Raw genomic sequence first — 27411 nt, forward strand, 5'->3', positions numbered from 1 at the left:
ATTGGCTTGTTTAGGCTCCACCCACTTTTCTGAATATTAATCCCAGTCACCCAGTATCCAGCTGTGCAAAGTTTGAGAACCCTGCCATTAACAGTGAAGAAGGGCTGCAGTTTACAATTCCCCAGAAAAATCTGTTTTTGACTCCACCCACTTTTTGTAATCTTGACACACAGTCACTACTCAATGACCAAGTTTGTGAGCTTTTGGGTTCCTGGAATCAAAATTGTGTGAATGGAAGCAGTTTATCCAGAAAAGCAAATCTGATTGGCTGTCTGTGGCTCCGCCCCTTTAGTGAATTTGAACCCCAGTCACTTGATGACCGACTGTAGCAGGTTTGAGGCCTCTGCCATTAACAGTGTAAGAATGACAGCAGTTTCAATATTCCCCTTGAAAATCAATAGGTGCATTTTGATTGGCTCTAGTAGGCTCCACCTACTTTTCAGAATATTAATCCTAGTCCCCCAGTGACCAACTGTGTCAAATTTAAGAACCCTGCCATTAACAGTGTAAGAATAGCTGCAATTTACACTTTCCCATTGTAAAAAGTTAGTTGTTTTTGTCTCCGCCCACTATTTCTAACCTTGACATACAGTCACTCAATGACCAAGTTTATGAGCTGTGGGGTCTTTGGCATCAATAAGTTGCATTTTCCCATTGAAATTAAACAAATCTGATTGGCTGTTTTTGGCCCGCTCCCTTTTCAGAATTTAAACCCCAGCCTCCCAGTGACTGACTGTACCAGATTTGAGGCCTCTGACATTAAGAGTGTATGAATGGCAGCAATGTAAATATTCCCCTTGAAAATGAAAAGGTGAATTTTGATTGGCTTTCCTGAATATTAGTCCCAGTCACCCAGTGGCCAACTGTGTCAAGTTTGAGAACCCTGCCAATAATAGAATGACTGAAATCAATCTAAAAAATCCGATTGGCTGTTTGTGGCTGCACCCCCTTTAGTGAATTTGGACCCCAGTCACCCAATAACTGACTGTATCAGGTTTAAGGCCTCTGCCATTAACAGTGTAAGAGTGGTAGCAATGTAAATATTACCCTTGAAAATCAATAGGTGAATTTTGATTGGCTGTTTTAGGCTCTACCCACATTTCTGAATATTAATCCCAGTCACCCAGTGGCCAATTGTGTCAAGTTTGGGAACCCTGTCATGTAAAAAATGAAGTTGTTGGTGCCGCCCACTTTTTCTAACCTTGACATACAGTGATTCATTTATCAAGTTTATCAGCTTTGGGGTCCTTGATATCAATACTTTGTATATTCCCATTGAAAAATAAACAAATCTGATTGGCTGTTTGCGGCTCCGCCCACTTTCTGAATTTGAACCCTAATCACCCAGTGACCAACTGTACCACTTTTGAGGCATCTGCTATTAACAGTATAAGAATGGTAGCAGCCTAAATATTGCGTTTGAAAATCGAAAGATGAATTTTTATTGGCTGTTGTAGGCTCCACCTACCTTCCAAAATCTTAATCTCATTCACCCAGTGACCAATTGTGCAAAGTTTGAGAACCCTGCCATTAACGGTGTAAGAATGGCTACAGTTTATATTTTCCCAGTAAAATTTGTTTTTGGCTCCGCCCACTGTTTGTAACCTGGACACACACAGTCACTCAATGACCAAGTTTGTCAGCTGTCAGGTTCCTGGCATAAAAAAATGTGTGAATGGAAGCAGTTTATCCACCAAGGAAATCTGTTTGTGGCTCCACCCCCTTTTGTGAATTTGGACCCCAGTCACCCAAAGACTGACTGTAGCAAGTTTGAAGCCTCTGCCATTAACAGTGTAAGAATGGCAGCAATTTAAATATTCCCCTTGAAAATAAATAGGTGAATTTCAATTGGCTGTTGTAGTCTCCACCCACTTTCATGAATATTAATTCCCAGTCACCCAGTGACTAAGTGTGCCAAGTTTGAGAACCCTGCCATTAACAGTCTAAAAATGGCTGCAGTTTACATTTTCCCATTCAAAATGAATGGCTGAAATTTGATTGGCTGTTTTATGCTCCACTCACTTTTCCTGGATTACCTCAGTCACCAAGTGACCACCTGTGCCAAGCGTGGGGACTCTGGCTTGATAACTGTGACAATGGCAGCCTTTTACATTTTTTCCATTGACATGAATGGGTGAAATTTGATTTGCTGTTTGTAGCTCCACCCAGGTGTGCAGGGAATACCCGAGACCCCCAGAACATATCATCCCGGATAGTAAGGGATCTGTATACCAAGTTGCGTTCAAATCGGTCAAGCCGTTTTTGCGTGATTGCGGCACACACACACACACATACACACACACATACACACACACACACACACACACACACACACACACACACACACACACACACACACACACACACACACACACACACACACACACACATACACACATACACACACACACACATACATACACACATCCGATTTTATATATATAGATGAAGTGCTGTCCTCGGATAAAAAAGGTTGGGCTCCACTACTTTAGACCATAGATAAAATGTGAGTATAATGCTACTTTAACCTGTTAATATTTTTTCAGTCTGTCATTTTCCATTTTCATATATTCTTTATCTAGCTTGGAAAAAATAGTATTGCTTTGTTTTTTTCCCCAAAATAATACCCTTTTTTATTTTTTTCACTTGAAAGCTGACATCACAATGCACAGTTTGTTATACATTAGCATAGCAGGCACTGCCAAGTGTGATGCAGTTTGACCTACGAAAATGACAACCTTCAAGTACATTTATTTTGGGGTAAATAGTTAAAGCTTGGCATATGAATTGAAACGTACTTCTGTAGAAATGTAATTACAATGTCAAAGTTCTGCTAATGGTGCATATGAGGTAAAGCCACAACTTTCGCAAACTTCAAAAAATTAGAAAGGTAGAGAACAACTGCTCCCCACGTCAGAGCTATTCCTAACATGTCATACTCTAGCACTGAAATAGAATAGCTTTTACCAGACACTTGTTTTGAAGTTAGAGATTGCCATACACTGACAATCGGGATCCTGCATGTCTGCCCTTGGATTTGACCTTTACAAGTTGTACCTTTCTGCTAACTTGTGGACTGCTCCCTGGCGTTCAATTTCCCCAGGAAGGGGAAGGATACAGAAAGCTGTCTCAGAGATTTCAGCTGTCTGTTTCCACTGTTAGGAACATATTGAGGAAATGGAAGACCACAGGCTCAGTTCAAGTTAAGGCTCAAAGTGGCAGACCAAGAAAAATCTTGGAGAGACAGAAGTGACGAATGGTGAGAACAGTCAGAGTCAACCCACAGACCAGCACCAAAGACCTACAACATCATCTTGCTGCAGATGGAGTCACTGTGCATCGTTCAACCATTTGGTGCACTTTACACAAGGAGATGCTGTATGTGAGAGTGATACCGAGGAAGCCTTTTCTCCTCCCCCAGTGCAAACAGAGCCGCTTGATGTATGCTAAAGCACTTTTGGACAAGCCAGCTTCATTTTGGAATAAGGTGCTGTGGACTGATGAAACTAAAATTGAGTTATTTGGGCATAACAAGGGGTGTTATGCATGGAGGAAAAACAACACAGCATTCCAAAAAAACACCTGCTACCTACAGTAAAATATAGTGGTGGTTCCATCATGCTGTGGGGCTGTGTGGCCAGTGCAGGGACTGGGAATCTTGTCAAAGTTGAGGGAGGCATGGATTCCACTCAGTATCAGCAGATTCTGGGGACCATTGTCCAGGAATCAGTGACAAAGCTGAAGCTGCGCCAGGGCTGGATCTTTCAACAAGACAACGACCCTAAACACTTCTCAAAACCCAGTAAGACATTCATAAAGAGGAACAAGTACAACGTTCTGGAGTGACCATCTCAGTCCCCAGACCTGAATATAATTGAAAATCTGTGGTGTGAGTTAAAGAGAGCTGTCCATGCTCGGAAGCCACCAAATCTGAATGAATTAGAGACGTTTTGTACAGTGCTGGGCGTAATGGAAAAAGCTACGCTTAAGGATCATTACGCGTAATTTTACGCTATTACGCATTACGGAATTACGCTTACGGCGTAGACATTCAATTATGGTACATGTCTGTAATTACGCATAGAACTTACGCAATTACGCGTAAGAATACCGTAATTCAGGTTGTTACGTTATAGGCTTACGCGTAAAATCCTACTAGCAATTAATGCGTAAGGTCATGCTGCCAAGCGGAAAAGTTGACGCATGGATCAATGTTAGGTAGCCGCCGACTTTAAGTGTTAATAGCAAAGCCCCCTTAATTGCTAAGAGCCTCAAATTTGGAGAATATATTAAGGAGATCAGAAGGAATAAGAGGAAATTTTTTTTTTTCAAAAAGACCTTATAGTTTTTGAGAAAATCGATGTTAAAGTTTCAAAGGAAAAATATATACATTTAAAAACCCGCCGACTTTAACGTTAATAGCAAAGCCTGCTTAAAATTTAGGAACACCAAATTCACAGGATATATTAAGGGGATCAGTGGGAATAAGAGGAAAACATTTTTTTCAAAAAGACCTTATAGTTTTTGAAAAAATCGATTTTTAAGTTTCAAGGGCAAAAATGTCTTTTAAATGCGGAAAATGTCAGTTTTTTTTGCACAGGTAACAATAGTGTTTTATTTTCATAGATTCCCCCACATGTCACCCCCACATGTCACCCACATGTCACCTATATACATGCTGGCACCCATGGGTGCCAGCATGTATATGGGTGACAGGTGTGGGCGGAGTGGACGGCGGGAGCCGGCGGGGACTTAGAGTGTATGCGGCGGCCGGCGGGTGAGCGGCGAGTGACGTCGGGTGCGGTGGTGTTACAAAGTAACAAAGTTGTTACATTGTAACAACTTTGTTACATTGTAACTGATTAGTATATTTCCGAGGATATTGCGTGGGAACTGGCTTTTAAAGGGACAGGTAAGTATTAATGGTTAATTAAGAATATTAAAGGACTTTTTTCGTGGTTATGTTTTTTGTTCAATTAAAATACTTTTTCTATGTGTTTGTGTGTTTATTTACTTTTAACTCTTAAAGGAAATGGGTAAGGGGTACAAGTACCTCTATACTCATTTCTCCTGGGAGGGGGGGTGGGCATCTGGGGGACCCCTTTTTAAAGGGGACTCCCAGATGCCACCATGAACCCCCCCCCCAGGAAATCGCAGCCTCCACCTCCACCGCCCATCGGAGGTGGAGAAGAGCCCCTTGTCCTTGGATTGGACAAGGGCTCGGAGGGGGAGGGGAAAGCTTGGCTGCCCCTCCCCTTCCGAGACTCCCCAATCCATGGACCATGCGGGCTGGTATAGTCAGGGTGCGGAGCCCCACGCGGCCGGTGCTCCGCATTCTGGCTATCCCAGTCTGCATGGGGGACAAGGGGTTAAAGAGGTCTGGGAGGGGGGACCCCACGTCGTTTTTTTTAATAATACCCACACTCAGAACGAAGTAAGTAAAACTCTTCCCACTTGGGGGAATCTATGAAAATAAAACACTATTGTTACCTGTGCAAAAAAAACTGACATTTTCCGCATTTAAAAGACATTTTTGCCCTTGAAACTGAAAAATCGATTTTCTCAAAAACTATAAGGTCTTTTTGAAAAAAAAATTTTTTCTCTTATTCCCACTGATCCCCTTAATATACCCTGTGAATTTGGTGTTCCTAAATTTTAAGCAGGCTTTGCTATTAACCGTTAAAGTCAGCGGGTTTTTAAATGTATATATTTTTCCTTTGAAACTTTAACATCGATTTTCTCAAAAACTATAAGGTCTTTTTGAAAAAAAAAAATTTTCCTCTTATTCCTTCTGATCTCCTTAATATATTCTCCAAATTTGAGGCTCTTAGCACTTAAGGGGGCTTTGCTATTAACCCTTAAAGTCGGCGGCTTTTTTATATTATACGGGAGCGTAATACTACGCGATTACGGCAGACTGTGTAATTTCAATGGGAGTTTACTGTCTTACGCGTAATTTGTTACGCGTAATAACGTAACCTACGGTCTACGCGTAATTAATTACGCGTAATACCGTAACCTTACACATAACGCTTACGGTGCATTTGTAGTGAATTACGATGCGTAATTACGCTAATGCGTAATTTCGGCCCAGCACTGGTTTTGTAAAGAGGAATGGTCCAAAATACCTTCAACCAGAATCCTGACTCTCATTGGAACCTACAGGAAGCGTTTAGAGGCTGTAATTTCTGCAAAAGGAGGATCTACTAAATACTGATTTTATTTATTTTTTAGTGGTGTCCACATTCATACACCTGCCTAATCTTGCTTAAGCAATCATTGCACATTTTCTGTAAATCCAATAAACTTAATTTCACTGCTCAAATATCACTGTGTGTGTCTCCTATATGATATATTTAACTGCCATTTTGTTATTGTAACAACCAACGATTTATTCAGGAAAATCATGACAATTAACAAGGTTGACCATACTTGCGCATCCCACTATATGTGTATATATATACCCCATCCTGTGGGTCTTCTAGTGATGACATGATGACATGAATGGCAAATTTTGCTTACTCATTATTTTTTAAATTAAGATTACAATAGTAATAGCTAATCATAATTTTGAAAATTATGTGTAAATGAAAACAAATGTTGTGTAATTACGAGTGTATGCATAACGGGTAAAGAAGACATAACAACCACAGTTGTTTAGGTTATACCTTTAATGACTAACTGTGCAAGGTTTTAAAGAGACTCTGTACCCAAAAAAAAGGGCCCCTGGGGGGTACTTACTTTGGGAGGGGGAAGCCTCTGGATCCTATAGAGTCTTTTCCCATCCTTCTTTTCCCCACAGTGGTCTGGCTGGGCCCCTCCGAAGCCACAGCCGACAATTTGTCAGGCTGTGGTGCAAGCACAGTATCAGCTGCAATATAAACATTCGCCTGCTCCAGCGCAGTAGCGGTGGCAATATTTACCTTCCCCGGCTCCAGCACAGGCGCTGTAGTGGCTCTCGGCTTGTGATCAGGCGGAAATAGTCGATCCCAGTCCCCAGTCGGGTCCGCTCTACTGCACAGGGGCAGTAAACTTGCGATTGCGCAGTAGAGCAGACCCGACTGGAATCAGCTATTTCTGCCTGATCCGTGAGCCGTTACTGCGCCTGTGCTGGAGCAGGAGAGGGCAATATTTACATGGCCGCCATTCAGAGGGGCCCAGCAAGACCACCGTGGGAGGGAGGAGCACGGGCGAAGCCTCAATAGGATCCAGAGACTTCCCCCTCCCGAGGTAAGTATCCCCTAGGGGCACTTTTGTATGTTACATGCTTTCTTTAAGTTTCTTCTTCCCGCATGTTTCAGAACTGGTTCAGAACCATATCAGCTCCGAAACATTCCTGAAGAAGAAACGTAACCACTTTACCTCCAAGGGTTTTCCCCTTAAAAATGCAGAGCAATTTTCACCTGTCAGCGCTCTTCCATTCATTCCCCTATAACTTTATTACTACTTATCACCAGTAGCTTACCCAGGCTGTCACGCTGTCAGCTCCCCCTAACCCCCCCCCCCCCCCCCCGCACGGCTGCCCCGAGACCCAGTGACGTCCCTATATTACTGCGGCCAGAGCGCAGCACTCCGGGTGTCAGTGATAAATAGAGAGAGAGGGGTGTCAGATTCTTCACAGCACCCCTGCAGCCTTCCCTCAGCTACTTCCTGGTGCCACCATGCCAGGTCTGGATGGAGCACAGCGTCTGTTGCCTCGGGGACCCTCCCCCTGTTGCTGGAGACAGAAGAAATCATCTTCCTTCCTCCTTGTGCTGCCGAAGTTGTTAGTGTAGTTTGATTCCTCCTCCCCTGTCTATCACAGCTCTGGGGGCGAGAATTCACGTCGGGGGCGGGGCATTCAGAGGACAGTGACCACTGGAGCGTGACACTGATCCCAGCACAGACACGCTAACGAGAGGGGAGAGAAGAGACAGCCACAGCCAGCATGTATTGCAGGGTCAAAGATGGCAGAGCCAGCCCAGCAAAGTGTCAGAGAGCATCAGAGCAGAGAAAGAGCCAGCCAGTCCAGGACAATGGACTGGAGGTAATACACCCTGCCTCATGCTCTGTTACCCATAGGCATGCTCTCTTTCTTTCACCACTCTCTCTCTGTCTGTCAGTCTCTCCTCCTAAACTTCTGTCTCACTTTTAAGCTCTGTCAGTCCTGTCACAGTCACCTCCTGCATTCTAACACCTGGCTCCTCTATCTTCTTGACTGCCTTGTTTGTCACTCAGTCCAGTCCAGTCTGTCCTGTTACTCAGTCCAGCCCGCCAGACTGTCCTGTCACTCAGCCCAGCCCGCTAGTCCGTCCTGTCACTCAACCCAGCCTGCATTGATCTCATCTAGCAGCTACCGATCGGCGGTGGTAATGAACCCGGGGTGGGGGGGGGGTTTGGGGTATTGGGCGGGAACGCGGATCGGGGAGGGACGTAGTAGCTACGCCCCTGCAAGATGTTATGGCATTTTGCAGGGATGTAGTTACTTGTGGGGAAGTGGTTAAAGTTTTGAAAGCTTGCAGAGAAATCTTGTACAGTTAGACATTACAGGCATCATACGTAAGGGGTAAATCTCAACATAATTTCAATTATGATCATAATAGCTCATTTGCAACTATGGCAATTATGCTTAAATTATGTGGAATTTTACGTGATTACCCACAATATTGTATAATTATGCGAAATTACGCGTATGTGATGCAAAATTATACACGAATTTCATGTGATCACACAAAATTGTGCGTAATTACGAGTTAATGCAAAATTAGGATGCAACATTAATAATGAATACAAAATTAATTACAAGTTTGCGACAATTACGCGTTGAGATTTTGCATCGTAGTTCCAAATTACGATGTGAAGTTCCACATATGAAAATTTTTGTCTCATTACAAAGGGCTTTTGATCCCAGCTTGAATAAGCAGCTCACTGTTAGTGTACATTTTAGGTAAGGCACAGCCAATGGCTGTAATAGTAAGATGGAGAAAGAGGAAGTGACAAAACAGGAAATGTAAGCCCTAAGAGAAGCAATTGAAAAAAAAAGCCCAAAACGCTTGGTAAAGTGCTCAGGCATGCTTCTGCTGCTTTCGGTGAGGATGTCTACTGGTGTTTCAGTACAATTGTTGGTAAGTTAGCGTTACCCCTTTGTACTGACCCGGTTTACTTTTACCACTCTCACTGTAATATTTTATGCAACTTGGAAGTACAGTAGTGCAGATTGAAGGTTGCCATTTTTCCATGAGAGGAGGATGAAGAATTACATTCCTTCTTTTATCCTGCTCTAATCCAGACCTCTCTATTTTCTATATTCATATTCACAACTATGCCACTTATGTATCTAGCCCTTAAAAAATGTACAGGAAAAGAATTTAAATGAGAGGAACACAAAAGTGGGTCTGTAGCTAGGTCACGAGAAACCAACATGTGTACATGTTTATTAAAACTGTAATAAAAAATAAATAAATAAATAAAATCTTATCTGAACATGAACAGATCTACAAACACAACTAAAGCATACAACTCATAATTAAGGATGGCAAAGCTTAGAAGAACTCATGGAGACGCATGTGATCAGTTTGATCAGCTGATAGATTTGTAAGGTTCTGATTTGCTGGTCATGATCATGTGTTAAACCAGGATGTCGTCATCAGAGCAAATCAGAACCTTAGAAATCTATCAGTTGATCAAACTGATCACATGCTTCTCCGTAAGTCCTCCTAAGGCATTGCCATCCCTACTCATAATATGTATAGGTTCAGGAATTAGTGGCAGGGTGGTTTGAATGGTATAGTTGGCAGGCATCAGCATAGCAGTGGTATGGGCCATGATAGGTCATGTTTTTGGATATTTTTTTCCTAGTGGTAGCATATATAAATGTATATATATATATATATATATATATATATATATATATATATATATATATATATATCAGGATTGAGAGCTGGGCCCATATGCAATTCCATTTTTCACCTGAGTTTTCTCCTAGATGATATTTTGAAACATGTTAATAAAATGATTTTTAAACCATCAGCAAGCAAAAAAAAAATGCTCTAATTTTGATAGTACTTTTTACCTGCTTTTTGATTCTTTTTCCATTGCAAATTGCTAAAATATTATTTTAAAATGAAAATGTTTCTCGTGGGAGAAAACAGTGAATTCCATGTGGCCCCGGCTGTACACCATATGTGAAGCTGTGGCATCCACTTTGTAATGTGGTAGAATTTAAGTTATAATGGAACCCTGAGCAGAAATGAGCATGGGGCCCCTTACATTTTAGCATTGTGCTGACCAAGGTCGGACTTATACTTTTTGTGCCTCTAGGCCAAGTATGGCTTCCCTTTCTTGTGCAGCAGAGCCCCTCCCATTTCCTATTTCCAGCCTCCTCTTTCCTATGTAGCAACTCTTCTTTTATGTTCATGTGCCCCCTCGGGCTGCTGCCGCCCAAGGCCCAGGCCTTTGTAACCCTTCTATTGCTGACTGTAGTTGCTGTGACATCTACAGTCTTGACTTGACAGCCAGTAAGAAGGGCAGGGCATTGTGATATAGCCTGATTTACTGTAAGCACCGTCCTTATGTAACTGCTAGGTTGCCCCATACCGTATGCCTCTTCTATGCAAGCTATAAAGTGATTGAATGCAGGGGCGTAGCAATAGGGGTTGCAGAGGTTGCCACCGCATAGGAGCCCTTGGGCCAGAGGGGCCTAGAAGGGCCCTTCCTCAACTGCAGTATTAGCTCTCTATTGGTCCTGTGCTTATAATAATGCCTTCTATAGATACTTTAACTACTGGTAATCATTAACAAACTGCTCCCAATCCCCTTCTTGCACCTCTGACTGTTAGGGTTCTCTTCAGTCCCAGTTGACCCTCCCACGAAGGAAGAGGCGTTACCCAGTAGTGGAGTCTAGGTGACCACGGGTCTTCACCCACACCCCCTTGAGGGGATGTGGAACTTAGCTGCCTAGTGCCCTACCAGGTCACTACTGGGATTGCCTCAGCGAGTGGTCAGGAGAACAGGTGATACTGATTGTGGAGTAGACTTGGTCAGACGAAAGCTGGAGTTCCAAGGCAGGTGGAGTGCTGGGGAAGTTGGGGTCACAAGCCAGAGGTCGGAGCAGGCGGAGATCAACGGTGGTCGGGGTCACAAGCCAGAGGTCGGGGCAGGCAGCAGACAGAGAATATCCAGTAGACAGAACCAATGTAGGCAGGGTGTGTGTTAGTGTTAGACATCAGAGGGAGAGTTTAAGTGTTAGGCATTGGAGGGGGGGTAGTGTTAGGCATTCGAGGGGTGTTAAGTATTAGGTATTGGGGGGGGAGGGGGGGGGGGTGTAGGCTTAGGCATCATCAGAGGGGGTGAATAAGGTTAGGCATCAGAGGGGGTGGTTAGCAGAGCCGGGCCGAGGCAAGAGAGGCTCCAGTCTCAGGGCGCAGTGTAGGAGGAAACACACAAATCACTCAGCTATGATTTCCCTATTCTGTTTGATGCAGAGAGAAGTAAGAAAAGGGGATACATGGCAGTGACTGCAAGCCAGATAACGAGAGATTAAGGTGTTGGGGGCTTTAGGGGCCCTGGGGCACCTCTAAGTCTAATAGCAATCAGTGTGTGACAGCTGGGGTGGGAGGGATGGAGGGAAGCACTTTGGTGTCTCAGCCTTGGGTGCTGAAGGACCTTGTTCTGGTCCCGGCTCTGGTGGCTAAGATTAGGTATCAGAGGGAGATGGTTAGGTTCAGGCACCATTAGAGGGAGGGCTTTGTGTGAGAATAAAGTTAGGTTAGGCTAAAGTAAAATATTGGCAAAAATCACCAATATAGTATCGGAATAACTCACAAGAGTATTCGTAATTTACCCATTTTCTGTTTGGGTCTATTCCTAATCCTCAAACTCTTGCACCGCCCATTTTAAATGTACACCATATTGCCATTAGACCAAAGTAGAAAAAAAAGTGTGTATGTCACTTTGCTTTGTATTTACTTTTATAGAAAAATACATTAGTATAATTGACATCATTGCTTGGAAGTAGTTCTAATGCAGGATCTAATTCTGGTTAAATTTTAAGAGCTCTTTATTTAAAATGCATTGTGCCATTTTAGACTATGAAGACACATTAGAATCTGAAAACATTGCTTTTTGTAACTGTTCTCTCTCGTTAAGTACATAACTTGAGTTTGCACAGCTGTTTTGTTTAGCAACATGAAATTGTCTCATTGCAGTCGTCAATAGAAAATAACTAAAACAGCTCAGTAATGCGTATTCATGACGTACGATTTATAAAGTAGAGAGAAGTATGGATGAGACAGTCTGTCTACAGAAACCGTGTTAGCTTTGACCTTTCTTGTTCTCTGTATAATGGAAAATGGTGTTGATAATTCATGCTCTCCAATGTTATTCGCGTCTCAACGTAGGCTAGCCAATAGGGTTGGTCTGAAAAGTCGATTTCCGTTTTCAGAGAAATTCAGATTTTCGACAATGCCGATTCTGCAGAAATCTGAATTTCTAATGCCAATTTTTGTGGAAAGATTGGGGAAGGGGCATTTTTATTAACAAAGGTATGCAATTTAAAAAAAAAGTTGTTTTTCAGAATCTGTTATACAGTGGGTTGCAAATGTATTCGGCACTTTGAAGTATGGCATAAACCATACTACCATTATGATCAATGCAATAGAAAAAGTAGTATGATTAAGGATCGGTACTTTTTGAAAGCATGCTTATATACCATAGCTGGGATTTGAACCCAGGATGCAGTGTGTAGTAGCTAGTAGGTATCTGTCTTAACCTCTAGACCATGAACCACACTACATGGTAAAGCTATCCTAGCATAAACCATACTACCATTATGATCAATGCAATAGAAAAAGTAGTATGATTAAGGATCGGTACTTTTTGAAAAGCATGCTTATATACCATAGCTGGGATTGGAACCCAGGACACAGTGTGTAGTAGCTAGTAGGTATCTGTCTTAACCTCTAGACCATGAACCACACTACATGGTAAAGCTATCCTAGCATAAACCATACTACCATTATGATCAATGCAATAGAAAAAGTAGTATGATTAAGGATCGGTACTTTTTGAAAAGCATGCTTATATACCATAGCTGGGATTTGAACCCAGGATGCAGTGTGTAGTAGCTAGTAGGTATCTGTCTTAACCTCTAGACCATGAACCACACTACATGGTAAAGCTGGCCTAGCATAAACCATACTACCATTATGATCAATTCAATAGAAAAAGTAGCATGATTAAGGATTGGTACTATTTGAAAAGCATGCTTATATACCATAGCTGGGATTGGAACCCAGGACACAGTGTGTAGTAGGTATCTGTGTTACCCTCTAGACCATGAACCACACTACATGGTAGTAGGTATCTGTCTTACCCCCTAGACCATCAACCACACTCAGGGCCGGGCGAGGCAGAGGCTGGAGAGGCTCCAGCCTCAGGGCGCAGTGTAGGAGGGGGTGCACAATTCATTCAGCTGTCATTCCCAATTGTGTTTGAAGCAGAAAGAAATAAGAAAAGGTGATACATGGCAGCGACTGCAAGCCAGATAAGTAGCGATTAACGTGTTGGGGGGGTTGGGGGCCCTGGGGCACCTCTTAGTGTAATAGCAATCAGTGTGTGATGGCTGGGGTGGGAGGGATGGGGGGCACACTTTGCTGTCTCAGCCTTGGGTGCTGAAGGACCTTGTCCCACCTCTACATGCTAAAGCTGGCCTAGCATGTACCATACTACCATTATGATAAATTCAATAGATATGCTATGGTATATAAGCATGCTTTTCAAAAAGTACCAATCCTTAATCATGCTACTTTTTCTATTGAATTGATCATAATGGTAGTATGGTTTATGCTAGGACAGCTTTACCATGTAGTGTGGTTCATGGTCTGGAGGTTAAGACAGATACCTACTAGCTACTACACACTGCATACTGGGTTCAAATCCCAGCTATAGTATATAAGCATGCTTTTCAAAAAGTACCAATCCTTAATCATGCTACTTTTTCTATTGAATTGATCATAATGGTAGTATGGTTTATGCTAGGACAGCTTTACCATGTAGTGTGGTTCATGGTCTAGAGGTTAAGACAGATACCTACTAGCTACTACACACTGCATCCTGGGTTTAAATCCCAGCTATGGTATATAAGCATGCTTTTCAAAAAGGAGAGAGAGAGAGAGAGAGAGAGAGAGAGAGAGAGAGAGAGAGAGAGAGAGAGAGAGAGAGAGAGAGAGAGAGAGAGAGAGAGAGAGAGAGAGAGAGAGAGAGAGAGAGAGAGAGAGAGAGAGAGAGAGAGAGAGAGAGAGAGAGAGCTCAGGAATTCCCTTGGAATGAAATGGTAGCGGAATTATTTCGGTCGTGGCGGTATGCGGAAATTGGCTATTCCGACCATGCCTGGTGGAATTACAATAAAATTGATTCAAGTTTTGTGGCAGTAATATGACAAAATGTGGAAAACTTCAAGGGGGCCGAATACTTTTGCAAGCCACTGTATTTTGCAGTTTGCAGATGTCCGCTTCTGATTATTATTATTATCTGATACATTTGAAGCATTGGACCAATCACAGGATGCAGAATTTTTCAGCTGTGATTTGTGTGCTGACATGTACGGCCCTGCAGCGAGCCCTTAAAGCTACAGTGGCCTATTTAGTAAAAAAAATAGCCTGGTCTTTAGGGGGTTTTAATACTGTGGTCCTCAAGTGGTTAAAGGAGTGGGTGTTGCCAAGGAAGCAAAGCTCGTAACAAAATAAGGCTCGCTACACTGCAAGGAGCGAGCGCAGCCTCCATAGAGGCTGTTAATTGTTTTTTTACGAGCACTGCTGTAGCAACGGTCGTTATTCTGGTTGATGAATCAACCCCATTATAACTTGTGCACAAAAGCAAATATGGTAACTGAATAGATAATGAAAAGAAGGAAAACACATATTTATTGAATGTTATGTCAGAGTTTTATTCCACTTTAAAGAGAATCTGTACTGTAAAATTCTTACAATAAAAAGCATACCATTCTATTCATTATGTTCTCCTGGGCCCCTCTGTGCTGTTTCTGCCACTCCCTGCTGCAATCCTGGCTTGTAATTGCCAGTTTTAGGCAGTGTTTACAAACAAAAGACATTGAAAGTGATAGGCTGAGAGTAGCTCAGTGTGTGAGTCATACAGAGTTACATAGTTATTTTGGCTGAAAAAAGACATACGTCCATCGAGTTCAACCAGTACAAATCGAGTGTGCAGGGGGCCTGGAGAGGGTGTGTATAGCATCTATCCAATCACAAGCAGCACAGCACATTCCAGCCTGAGAGAAGATTAGATCATATAACAGAGATAACACAGCCACTGTGCAACTAGGAAAGGCTGCAGTAAGACAGAGCACATTAGAACAGCTATAGGAACTTATAGGATAGAAGAAATAAGGCTCAAATTTTTGTTACAGAGTCTCTTTAAGGATCACACAGGTTTGCTTTAAGAGCTGTAAAGCAGAACCTGCATCTCTGCTCTACTGCGTTCCACTCCTAGGTAAAGGCATTTTTAAGACCTATTTAGCAATGTTTACTAATTAAAGCCATACTGGCAAAATTTCATTTCAATTTCGTTTCAATCAAAATGGCAGTTTCACTGCGAAATTGATTTTCTGTGAAGCACCATTATATCTCTCACCTCGATATATGCTAAAGCTGAACCGTGTTATTGTCGAGACTCCATCGCGGTAGCGGGAATATATATATATATATGCAGCTCACATTTGTATATGCAAGCTATAATCTCAAGCTACATGTGATAAAGTGATTGCATGGAACATTGCTGAGACGGTTCCGAACACATTGCTATTAATCGTCCAGCATATTTGTGCGCACAGTACGGCGTCTGGAGAAAAAAACATCAGACAGATGCTTGGGGAATTATGCCTCCGGGGCTACCTCCATACCGTTTAATGGATTTTGAATATTTTTGGTCCTCATAAAAACTTTTATAGACCATAAGATCCGTGGGGAGTATATTATAGACTGTAGCAAGCTGTAGGACTGTGGCGAAGCCATAAGGGGGAATGGCATATTAGCTTGCAATAATAAAATAATATATTGACGCATTAAAGCGCTTGTAATATAAACATTGATTAACCGGAAAAAACATTATAAATATCTGATTTTGAATGCTTGTAACTGTACAGGAATGTGCGCAGTATTCCTGTGTCTATCCTACGAACTTCATAATTGATTCATAAATGTTTTATTTTACATGAAAAAAAAGAGAATAATAACAATCCAAGCTCTTTATAACAAGGCATGTAATTATAATAGGTTTATATCAGTTCCCACGGATGCAAGAAATATGAATTAAATCAACAGTAAATATTACATTTAAATTATAACATTAAAGTAGAACCTTAATTTTGTCATTTAAAATAAGTTCTTTGTTGAGGATGATGCAAAGTGGATTCTTGTATATTTTGTGTTAGAAAAGCAAAATAAAATATTTATTAATACATGTATCTGAATGAGAGTCTTATTTTCCAATGGGGACGTGTCTGTTTCGTCGACTGTATCTTGAGAACTCCAGGGACAGAGAACAGGAGACAAAAGATAGCAGCAGCGACAATATTGTGTAGTACCGTATTTTTCGGACCATAATACGCACCTAGATTTAGAGGACAAAAAATAGGGAAAAAAAATACTAACCCTGCTGCATCCATGGTGCAGGCCAGGGGCGTCTTTTGGATCTTGTCCCCCAATTATTATGTCTCCTTTGTAACTCATGGAAAACAAGAAAAACTAAATTGAGAGCCCCCAATAGTGTATTATTGGTGATGATGGATAAATTGTAGCAGCAAATTAAAATATACTCACAAGCGTGTGTTGCCAAAGTTCAGGCAACCACTATATGCACATGAAGGGATATTAGATCTTTCCTCACTCAGGTTAAGAAGTCGCTCTCCGTAGAAGGCAACAAGGGTGTGCACACCCATCCACCAGGTGAATCACAATAGCGTACAGAAGTAACAGAGGTGCCAACAGGATAAAATATCATACATTTAAAACAAAATAAGATGGGGGGGTAGACTTACCTCCCCAGGACAAACACAACGATTCTATATGAACAAAAGTTTTAATTCTTACTCCAAAAATATGCAAAGTGTTTCACGGGTCTCAAGCCCGCTTCCTCAGGCAAAAATACAACAGGAGTGTAACTTAGAAGTGTATGTAAAAAAGCACAGCGCCTCTGTGCTGTGCTTTATACACACACTTCTAAGTTACTCCTGTTGTATTTTTGCCTGAGGAAGCGCGCTTGAGACCCGTGAAACGTGTTGCATACTTTTGGAGTAAGGATTAAAACTTATCATATAGAATCATTGTGTTTGTCCTGGGGAGGTAAGTCTACCCTTACCCCTCCTCCATCTTATTTTGTTTTAAATTTATGATATTTTATCCTGTTGGCGCCTCTGTTACTTCTGTACCCTTGTACCATGTCTACCCTCCCCATGTCCTCCTCTGTCCCCTTGTCCAGAGGCATAGCTAGGGGTTTTAGTGCCTGGGGAAAAAGACAGTTTTGCACCCTTCTCTTGACAAAATGGGTGTGGCCACACATGAAAATGTGACACTCTGACACTCGCCTCTGAAGAAGTGTTACTTACTGTGAAACGGCTGTTAGGCCACGGTGCTCCCCCTATCCCCCAATTGCACTGTGTGTCTGCTATGTGTATAACCCATTGAGGGAAATAAAGCTGTGAAGATCTTTTTTGGAATCTTGTGCCTGTCTTCTCTTTAATGGATTAATTGGATACTAATCCTAGCCGAGAGCACAGGTCTGTTGAACTTAAGCTTGTTATACACATTGCCTGTCATCGAGTGCCAGCTTTGCTGTTTTCTCCTGCATCAAAACACATCAAAATGTGGTCATGATCATTGGTAGAGTCAAATTTACGAATGCTGTTCAGATTTGCCCCTTTCCCTCTATAGATGCCCCCCCTCCCCACTTGGATAGCCTAATGTGCCCTTTTCACCTCCCTGGTGGTAAGCCCGACCTACATTCGCACCAGCCACGGCAGGGGCTCACATGGCCCCGGGAGGATTTTTAAAAAATAAAATCTGTTGCTTACTGTTAAGCTAGCACTAGGCTAGCTAACTATTTGCGCCAAGTCCCTCTGGTCCCCTCCGATCGCCCCCGATCGCCGCCGTAATACGTACCCCCCAAGGTCCCCACCACGATGGTGAAGCCTCCCAATCAGCACCCGGCTTCGCTATGGGGAGGATCGGAACTGCGCATGATGTCGATGATGTCATGACGTCATGTCCGATCATCGCCATAGTGACGGGTGAAGCTGCGGCTCTCACAAGATCATAAATGGGTAAATATAGCCGGCGGCGATCGGGGGGGGGGGGGGGTCAGAGAGGTGCCAGGGGACTTGGGGCACATAGTTAGCTAGCCTAAAAAACACTTTTAATTAAAGAAAATCCCTCCCGCGGACGCAGCCACTGAAACTGCGTACCGCCAGGGAGGTTCAGATAGCATGATGTGCCCCCCTTAAATTAGCCAAATGTGCCCTCTTTAGAAAGCTAGATGTGCTTCTCTATAGATAGCCAGATGTGTCCCGCTTTATCTGTTGCTAACACTTCTGCACTCCTGCAGAGGGAGGGAGAGAAGCAGGGGCACTTCAGGCAGCCAGCAAGGCGTCTCTCACGCACATGAGGGTGCAGTGGCTGGGTGCCCTCCCAGTGCTGCGCCCGGGGACATGTCCCCTCCTTGCCGCCCCATAGCTACGCCTCTTCCTTTGTCCCCTCCTCTGTCCCCTTGTCCCCTTGTCTGTCCCCCTCATGCTTCCTCCTCTGTGTCCTCTTCTGTCCCCAATTCTCCTCTGTATCTCTGAAATGACGGTCTGAGGAACAGGAAGTAGCTTGCATCTGGGCTTCTTACCAGGTATTTCCAAATGTGATTTCTATGACGCCAACTCACCAACTAATAAACCAGTTTCTACATGGGTAAAAACAAACTCTGTGTGGGACTCAATGCTTTATACTTTAGGTCTATCAAAACATTAGCCTCCCAGTGTGCAACTTTAAAAACAAAATAAAAACTGCTGCTGAAATTCCAGTTTAAATCTGATCATGTTGTCTCTTTAATTCATAGTTAAATGTAAAGTAATGGCTCTAAACCGTCAACTAAGTACTATACGACTAAGCATTGCGCCGGCATCTATTGAGTGAACATGATATCTACTTGGAAGCAGAAGGTGAGAGGGTCTACTTATCATGCAGATGACAGCAGATGTGTCCCTGATAATACTTTATGCAGCTTGAATGAGGACAGGTGGCAGCCTTGGAGATAGCAGGTGATTGTACTTCTTCCTCCCTGGGTCGGCATGTTTCCTTTCCACTATACAAGAGAGCCAGGAAGGCAGCTATGGCCATCACATCTGCACACTGTGCCTGCAGTGCCTTGGGAAATGATAATAATAACTAGATTAGATGACTATTGACCCATTTATGAAGGCTTACAACACTGGATAAAGTTTTCAAAAGAGCATATTTTGCTTAAAGGGTACCAGAGACGAGTTTAAAAGAGTTATCAGGCAAAAAAATGAGTTTCACTTACCTGGGGCTTCTACCAGCCCCATGCAGCCATCCTGTGCCCTCGCAGCCACTCACTGCTGCTCTTGTAACCCTCGGTCAGCTAGTTTAGTTTTTGCCAACCTCGGGTCGGCAGGCCGTATTGCGTACATTTTTACGCATTCCCGCTGGTACAGGAACATTAACGCATACATTCTTAAGCGTTAGTGGTTCAATGCGTAAAAATGTACGCATTGAACCATTAACACGTAAAAACGCATGTGCTAATGTTCCTGCACCAGCGGGTATGCATAAAAATGTACGCAATCCGGCCCACCAACCCCGAGGTCGGCAAAAACTAAACTAGCTGACCGAGGGGGACCAGAGCAGCAGTGAGTGTCTACGAGGGCACAGGATGGCTGCATGGGGCTGGTATAAGCCCCAGGTAAGTGAAACTCATTTTTTTTTTTTAGCCTGATAACTCCTTCAACTAAAACCTCTACCTCTTGGGTACCGGTTCCCGTAACTTCAGCCAGTCCCGGCCAGTCTTGCGCCCTCTAAGTAGAGGGCACTCTTCTCTTGCGCAGACGGGCCGCGACTGGCTGAAGTTACAGGACCGTGTACAGAAGACGGAGAAGACTGAGAACGGAGGTGTAGGAGCAATCCGCGTGGATGGGGATGGAGGAAGCTCCAGGTATGTATAAAACTTTCAGTTAAACTCGTCTCTGGTTTCCTTTAACCTCCTTGGCGGTTTGGGGTAAGCCGCGCAGGAGGTTTTCTCCGGCCCTGCTGGGCCGATTTGTTTAATTTTTTTTTGCTGCACGCAGCTAGCACTTTGCTTGCTGCGTCAGCACACCGATCGCCGCCGCCCCGCGCTCGATCGCAGCTATCCGTCGCGCCGCACGCCCCCCCCCCCCCCAGACCCCGTGAGCTGCCTGGCCAATCAGTGGTTCGGGGTGGTTCGGGACTCCCAATGACGTCCCGACGTCGGTGACGTCATCCCGCCCCGTCGCCATGGCGACGGGGGAAGCCCTCCAGTAAATCCCGTTCTTTGAACGGGATTTCCTGATCGGAGATCGCCGAAGGCGATCGAAGCGTGCGGGGGGGGGGGGGTGCCGCTGGGCTCGCTGCATGATATAATAAAAAAAAAAAAAACTGCTGCGCTGCCTCCTGGCGGAATTTTTTATACCGCCAGGGGGGTTAAAGTGGAGTTGAACTCTTGCACAGGACAGAAGAAAAACAGAGAAATGCACCCTGTATGTATTTAGAGAGTTTAGCCTATCTAATTACCCCTAATCTGTGACTTTGATCTTGCCCCCGTGTCAACTGGCTGCCACAGCAGAGAAGCTAATTGATAAACACAGGATGTTAACAATATGTCTACTTCCGTGAAAGCAGGAAGTAGACACACTACAGATTTATTGCAGGATTTGTATCAGCTGTAACAAAGAAATGTTTTTCTTTAAAGGATATTATGCTGTTGCATTTCTTTTAGAACAGAGAGGAAGTTCTGAGTTCAGGTCCGCTTTAAAACAGAAGTCTGGGCTAATTCAACATTCAGCAATAAATATCTAATAAGGAAAGCTAATACATCTGTTTTTCTTACATCATTTTGCATGGGGGGGGGGAGGGGGTACGGCACTGTTAGGGTGCACATACATCAGGTCGATTCATAACGATCGAGTCTGGCAGATATTGATGCAGCAACATGGCCACACAAGCAATCCCTTTAATCTATCTCTGGCCAAAGCCGGTCAGAAGGATCAATTGGGCATGCTGAAAAACTTGTTCAAAAGGGCTTGATCGTTTGCATAGCGGTAATGGTGTTTGATTTCCTGAAAACCCAACAGACCCCCAGCTGGTCTCTCTCCAAGTTTATGTGTCCCCCCCGGGCCTGTGGTGAGTGTCGCATGCTCACCTGTCATGCCGCCACAGCTCCTTGCCTCCTCCGGTGTCCTACATGTTTTTGAATTGCCCCCATGAGTGCCTGTACCACCTGACACCTCCACATGTACTGTCACTACATGCGCCGGTGTCACGTGGTAGACTCTCACAGTGGAAATTCAAGAAGATGACGGGCACCAGAAGAGGCTGGAAGTTGTTTAGGTGAAAGGTGAGCCTACAGCACTCATCACAGGCCCTTGGGGATGTACATCACACGGACATGAAGACTTCATGCTGGAATCTAATGGAAATCTGTCTGTAGTGTGTTGGCAGGTGATAGATCCCTCCTGGTCAGATTTGATCAAGGAGGGATCTGGTGACCTTTGCCTAATGTATGGCCACCTTTAAGCAGAGAAAGATATTTTTGCAAAAATGATTCATATTGTTGCATATGTTAAAGTAAACCCGAGGTGAGAGTGATATGGAAGCTGCCATGTTTATTTCCTTTTAAGCAATACCAGTTGCCTGGCAGCCCTGCTGATCATCTGCCTCTAAGGCCCTATCTTCACTAGCCGCCTTGCGTCCTACAAGACATGCGTCGGGCACTTCCTCTTCTGCGAGTTACGGAAGCCGTGTCATGCATGGCTATGGGATTCACTGCCACTCCCACAAAAACTGACAGCAATGCCGTCCGAATCGCTATGGCAAGCGATTCGGATGGTGGCAGCATTATTCCCTAAGGTGGAACCCTCCATATCACGCTCACCTCGGGTTCACTTTAAGGCCGCTCACAGTGGCATTTCTTTTGTGAGAAAAGCTAAGGACTTTTTTGTTCCAAATATGTAACTTCATACTTAAAAAAAAAAAATTACACAAAAATTAGCTAAACATGCAAAACATGATTTTGTTTTAATTTGACTCAGCAAAAACCTTAAAATAATCACAGCTAAGATATTAATTTTGTTATAGCGCCTAAAAAATAATAAGATAAAAAATATAAAATGGAAATGACAAAATAATAACAATGGAATTAAAATTTCTGTTGTGACTATTATGTAGCTACGTATTATAATACATTTATTATGCACATATTATTACTGTTATATGGAATTATTAATTGCTATATTTTATTGATTATAATTGTATTTTTTAATTTAATTTTTTACATTAAGGGTTTATATATGTTATACTTGTGTGTGTAAGAATATACTGTATGTACATTGCTGAGCTAGACACCAGTCTCTGTGCCAACACACATCCTGGCGTAGCTTCTTTCTCATCCTTGCAGCCTTGACCCCTCCCACTTCCATGATTGTTCAAGAAAGACCTCCCCAAAGCTCTCCCGCCTGTGCTTTGACACAACCTGCCCAGAAGTCCGCTGGCCGAAACTTCAGGCTCTTGAAGGCTTATAAATACAATAAATAATTCAAGAGACACTAATCCACAAAAAAAATGATTTTAACTTACCTGGGGCTTCTTGCAGCCCTCTGGAGTCCTCCTGTGCCCACGACGCCAGTTCAAGTCCCTATGGCCATCAACAACTGCAAAGCTGGCCTGTCGCGGCCAGTCGGCAGCAACTGCGCATGTACGGCCCCGAGCCGCGAGCACCCTGATCGTGCTTCCACGGCCGATTCATGTACTGCGCATGCGCAGAACGCTCCCGGCCCGCAGGATAAGGAGGCGCACGGCCGGCCAGCTTAGTGGGGGTTGCCCTCTTCCCCTCTCCCTCATAGACCTTCCGCAATCCTTGGACAAGGGGCTCTTCCTCATCTCTGGTGCACCAGGAGAAGGTGGGTGTGTCAACGACCTGGGGGGGTCATGGTAGCATCTGGGAGTCCTCTTTCAGAAGGGGATCCCCAATACCTGTCCCCTCCCCAGGTGAAATGCTTATGGGAGTACTGACATACCCCTTACCAATTTCTTCAAACACCACCCTAAAACGTCTAATCTCTGCCGAACCGCAAGTGCCTATTGGTTAGGGCTTATTTCCACTACACGCAGATTGGATGCAGAATAGATGCAGAAAATCTGACTCCAATGAATGCCTATGGGCCTGTTCCCACTAAACGCAATTTTTCTGATGCAGATTTTCCCATTAGGCATTCTTTGGAGTCAGTATTTCTGCATCAATTCTGCATCCAATCTGCGTGTAGTGGAAATAGGCCCTAACCAGGGCCGGCCTTTGACCTGAGCGACCGGTGCGATCGCTCAGGGCGCCGGCTTCCAGGGGGCGCTCGTGCCACCTGACCTGGCCGCAACTGCAGGGCCCCGGCTGGGTCCGTCTCGCTCCGCCCCCTGGTGCGCTGCTGCGGGTGATAGGGCAAACATGCCCGTGTGGCCGCCGTGATGGAGGGGGGAGCCGCGGGGAGGGCAGCCCGACCTCTCCCTCCCTTCCTCTCCGGGCACCCTCCGTGCTCCCCCCCTCCGATCCGATGCAGACTGCTAAGGGAACAACTCACCTTCCTGGTTCCGATCGCCGGCTCCTCTCACTTGCTGCTGGTCTCCTCTTCTACATAACAGGAAGTTTATTGTGCATCAGCGGCTATGTAGAAGAGGCGACCAGCAGCAAGTGAGAGGAGCCGGCGATCGGAACCAGGAAGGTGAGTTGTTCCCTTAGCAGTCTGCATCGGATCGGAGGGGGGGAGCACGGAGGGTGCCCGGAGAGGAAGGGAGGGAGAGGTCGGGCTGCCCTCCCCGCGGCTCCCCCCTCCTCTATGGGGGGGGGGGGGGCTACCTACCTACCTACCTACCTACCTAGGGGGGGGGGGGGTGTTACCTACCTACCTACCTACCTACCTAATCTATACTGGGGGGCAGCTACCTATCTAATCTATACTGGGGGAACCTACCTATCTAATCTACACTGGGGGCACCTACCTATCTAGCCAATACTGGGGGCACCTACCTATCTAACCTATACTGGGGGTAGCTACCTATCTAATCTATACTGGAGGCACCTACCTGTCTAGCCAATACTGGGGGAACCTACCTATCTAACCTATACTGGGGGGCAGCTACCTATCTAATCTACACTGGGGGCACCTACCTATCTAGCCAATACTGGGGGCACCTACCTATCTAACCTATACTGGGGGCAGCTACCTATCTAACCTATACTGGGGGCAGCTACCGATCTAACCTATAGGGGGGGCAGCTACCGATCTAACCTATACTGGGGGCAGCTACCTATCTAACCGATACTGGGGGCACCTACCTATCTAATCTATACTGGGGGCAGCTACCTATCTAACCTATACTGGGGGTAGCTACCTATCTAACCTATACTTGGGGCACCTACCTATCTAATCTATACTGGGGGCAGCTACCTATCTAACCTATACTGGGGGCACCTACCTATCTAATCTATACTGGGGGCAGCTACCTATCTATCCTATACTGGGGGTAGCTACCTAACTAATCTATACTGGGGGCAGCTACCTATCTAATCTATACTGGGGGCATCTACCTATCTAATCTATACTGGGGGCATCTACCTATCTAATCTATACTAGGGGCAGTTACCTATCTAATCTATACTGGGGCAGCTACCTATCTAACCAATATTGCAGGTACCTACCTATCTAACCTATACACTGGGGGCAGCTACCTATCTAACCTGTACTGGGGGCACCTACCTATCTAACCTATAGCTGGGACAAGTATACTGGCTACCTATACTGTGGGCACTCATCTGGCTAACCTATACTGGGGGGGATCTGTAGCTGGACACTTACACTAAGGGGGGGGGGGGATCTGCTGCTTAAATACACTATAAGGGGATCTGCGACTGCAAGACTTGTAGCCTAAGCCCATATACACTAAGGGGGGGATCTGGTCTTGTATATGTAGGCAGATCCCCCCTTTAGTGTATATAGGCTTAGGCTACTAGTCTTGCAGTCGCAGATCCCCTTTTAGTGTATTTAGGCAGCAGATCCCCCCGCCATCCCCCCCCCCCCATTAGTGTATGTGTGTGGTGCACTCACACGCGAAGAGGATGAATGTGGGGGGGGGGGCACCAAAATCTGGTTACGCTCAGGGCGCTGTGAAACCTAAGGCCGGCCCTGGCCCTAACCAATATGCAATCTTCTTCCTCTTCACAGCCAGTGCTGAATCGGGCCCCATCCAGCCAGGATCTTAGCATATCGGCTTTGTAAAAACTGAATGCTTGGCTCCAAAATGAGCTCTATGACAGCTGAAAACAGCGCCAAGCGCAATAGGCAAATCCAGCTTTTATAGCTGTTGCACCAGTTCCAAATCTATGGCATTGATTTTGACTAGTCCCCTGAAGGAAACATACTATCGACTCTTCCTGAAATGAATGCTGTTTTCTTGTATGATCAGGTGATGCTAATGTGATATTGAGATCATCTCTCGCTGTCAAAAAGTTAATAAAATAGACCGCCCCCCCCCCCCCCCCCCCCAATATTGCCTCCGTATAAATGTTTCTTTTACAGGCTCGCTTCAAAATTTCACACCGTTCCTCTCTCTTCTTGCTCATTACAGTAAATGAATGCTAAATGTGTCAGGTTGAGTATCCTTTTCTTTCTCCAAAATGTAGCAAAGAGCTCCAGGGGAACTGTGACGGTTTTAGTGTCATTTGCATGAGTGAGCAATAAAAGTGGAAGGTTTTATAGAGTAATAGGATAAGGGATAACTGAGGATGTGTAATGTTATTCAATTGGCTTTGAGAACCTTTCATTGCAGTAAATTCCCTGAAAGCGTTTGGTAACAAAGTATAAAGAAAAGTATAAAAAAAACTTATGACGAAACAAACCGTGGAATAGTATGTCATTGCTAGCTTCCCTCCTATTTTCCTCTGCTTGAGCCATGGACTGAAGAGGTTAAAATCTTCTAAGTGTAACATGAACTATTTTGGAAGTGCCCAATAGGGATGCCTATTCGGATTCCTCCAAATTGAAATTTCTGAATTTCTGGTCAGAAATCGGTATTTCGGAATCTGGAAAACAGAAATCAGAATTCTGTGGAAATTCGATTTACCGCAACTCAGTAATTTTAGCCCAATCACAGAACTCGAAAGTAATGGACCAACCAGAGAGTGCAGAAATTTTCAGCAAAAATTTTAGGCCAATCACAAGTCTGATTTTCCGTATTTTCTGTTTTTCTGATTCTTTTCTTTTCCTTTTATTGCATTTTCTGATACAAAAAAATGACTAGGAAAAAACTCTTTAACCACTTCAGGATTCTGCGTACGCATAAGTACGCCCCTGAATCCTGAAGCGGTTTCCATGGAAACGTTCCATGTCAGTTTACGGAGGGTGTCTCCGTGAACACCCTGCAAGCCTCCGATCGCGGCTCGCAGGTTAAATGTAAACACGCGGGGAAGATCTTCCCCGCTGTTTACATACATACAGCGCTGCTGCGCAGCAGCGCCGTAGAGGAGATCGGCGATCCCCGGCCTCTGATTGGCCGGGGATCGCTGGCATCTGATAGGATGAAGCCTATCTGAGGCGGCGCAGGGCGGATTTCCGTCCTGTGCACATAGTGAAGAGGGGAGGGAGGGAAGGAGGCAGAGGGAGGAATAGCGCTGCGGAGGGGGGCTTTGAGGAGCCCCCCCACTAGGCACAGCAGCGCAGCGGCGATCAGACCCCCCCAGCAGGACATCCCCCTAGTGGGGAAAAAAGGGGGGAAGTCTGATCGCCTTGCCTGCTATCTGATCTGTGCTGCGGGCTGAAGAGCCCCCGCAGCACAGATCAGGCTGAGATCTGGAAGTGGTTAAAAATCAGAAATGTTATGTATACATTCACCGCCTTAAGCACCAGCTTTCAATAGTGCCTGATTCCCCTTTATGTTAATGTACTCATGCAATATGTTCTATCGTAATGTTTGCTGTTTACTTTTTGTCCAAAACAATGAAAACAATAAAACTTTTTGTGAGAGAATAAAATCGGAAATTGGAAGAACTGAAAATTGGAAATCGGAAAAAACGGAAATTGGCATTGGCCGAAATTGGAATTTCCCCGGAATAAAAAATGGGCATTTCCAACCATCCCTA

The 27411-nt window shown here is 44.4% G+C and overlaps 1 long non-coding RNA gene across 1 annotated transcript in view; it reads left to right on the top strand.

Annotated features, from left to right (window-relative positions):
* The first annotated feature begins 7906 nt into the window (after positions 1-7906).
* Positions 7907-27411, top strand: part of LOC137561710 (uncharacterized) — a 41252-nt gene continuing 21747 nt past the window's right edge. The window contains exon 1 of the long non-coding RNA XR_011030092.1: positions 7907-8026. This is a non-coding gene — a long non-coding RNA (uncharacterized lncRNA). The remainder of the gene's footprint in view (positions 8027-27411) is intronic.

This window comes from Hyperolius riggenbachi, chromosome 3 (genome assembly GCF_040937935.1).
Source record: "Hyperolius riggenbachi isolate aHypRig1 chromosome 3, aHypRig1.pri, whole genome shotgun sequence".
Taxonomy (NCBI): domain Eukaryota; kingdom Metazoa; phylum Chordata; class Amphibia; order Anura; family Hyperoliidae; genus Hyperolius; species Hyperolius riggenbachi.